This window comes from Mus pahari, chromosome 2, assembly GCF_900095145.1.
Source record: "Mus pahari chromosome 2, PAHARI_EIJ_v1.1, whole genome shotgun sequence".
NCBI classification, from domain to species: Eukaryota; Metazoa; Chordata; class Mammalia; order Rodentia; family Muridae; genus Mus; species Mus pahari.
The window spans coordinates 10,667,855-10,669,690 of NC_034591.1; positions in this window are offsets into that span (position 1 = coordinate 10,667,855).

Sequence of the window (1,836 nt, forward strand, 5' to 3'; positions counted from 1 at the left end):
TACAATGTATCTGGAGCTATAGATCCCTCCTTATACAATCCTGGGTTTGTGGTCTAGCTTCTGGGAGCACTGTGTGGTCTTGCCAGCAGATGTTGTTTTTCAATGGAATTGCAATCCCCTCTGCATCTCCAGCTTTTCTGCAAGCTCCTGCAATGAGTTCCCCGAACTCAGTCTAATGGTTCGCTCCAACGGTCAGTTGTTGGCCATACCTCCCAAAGAACCGTCACTCGAGGTTCCTGTCTGCAAGCGCCTCTTGACCACAGGAACAGTGTCTGGTTTGGTGTCTGAAGACAGGATGGATCCCCAGGTAGGGCAGTCCCTGGATGGCCCTTCCTTCAGTCTCTGCTCCATTTCTTGTTCCTGTTCTTACTTTGCTCAGGAATGTTTCTTGTTTAAAATCTTTGAGATGGTTGGGTGGCACCATTCCTTGACAGAGAGCATTGGCACGCGGTAGCGGTGGGGGTGGGGTGAGGTGGGGGAGGCACATCTATCCACTGGAGGTGGTCTCTACAGGTTCTATCTCCCCCTTCTCTGTGCATTTCGACTAAATTCATCCCCTTTGGATCTTGGGAGCCTCATGTTTCCGTGATGTCTGTGACCTTCAAGAGTCTATCCCCCAGTTCCTCATCCTCCCACCCCTTCCTTATTTTTTTTTTTTTGATTTCCTGACCTCCTGCACCTCTTTCCCATCACTTCCAGTACCTGATACTGCCCCCCCCCTTATTTTCTCCCCCTCTTCTCTTCCTCCCAGGTCCCCCTCTACCTCTACCTCCCAAGATCATCCTGTTCTCCCCATAATGCAGGATAGGGTAATGCCAGGACTAGGAATGGGAGTGGGTAGGTTGTGGAGCAGAGGGAGGGTTGGAGGGAATAGCGGATTTTCAGAGGGGAAACTAGGAAAGGGAATAACATTTGAAATGTAAATAAAGAAAATATAAAATAAATAAGTAAATAAATAAAAATACAGAACATGACACCAGAGCCAACTGATGAGGACCCATGGAGAATCCCAGAGAGCAGAGGCCCAGTGCGGGTCTGACCTAGGTCCTCTGCATTTATGTTATGATTGTATAGGCTGGCGTTCTTGTGAGATTCCTAAAAGTGGGGGCAAAGGCTCTCTCTGGATCTTTTGCTTACCTTTTGGACCCTTTTCCTCCACTGAGCTGCCTTGTCTTGTCACAAAGCCTTGATGTGAAACATGTGTTGAATTTTGTTGTCACCTGTTACACAGTATTTGTTTGATGTTCCTGGGAGTCCTGGGCTTTTCTGAGAGGAGGGGATGGAGGGTAGATCTGGGAGAAAGGGGAGGTGGAGTGGAGAGGCTTGGGGGAAGGAAAGGGACAATGTACTATGAGAGAAAAATAAGTAAGAAGTTGCCCTTCTTTTAAAAGTGATTGAAGGAACACCCAAGGTCATTCTCTAGACACACACACACACACACACACACACACACAAATATACAGAGAGAGAGAGAGAAATGAAAACCACAAAGAGTCAATGGTATAGTTTTTCTAAAACCCTGCTATGTGATGTCTCCTGCGAGTCCAGCTGTCAATGTGGGGCTAGTAATCTCTCCTTGACTGTTGTAGGCTGTTTCCTAGTCACTGCTTTAATAAAATTTGCATTCTTTGGTGGNTTAATTCTACAGAATTTTCAGTGCCAGTGTGATTTCTACTTTGTTTTTCTCAATTTGGAAAATGGTATTTTCTAGAAACAAATGGAAAACTGTACATTTATTTTGCTTGTTATGCCAAGAATAGGCACTAGAGGGCACCAAAACCTGAATTTCTGAGTTACTAGACAGGGAAAAAATATTCAGAAGGGTTGGGCACAAAG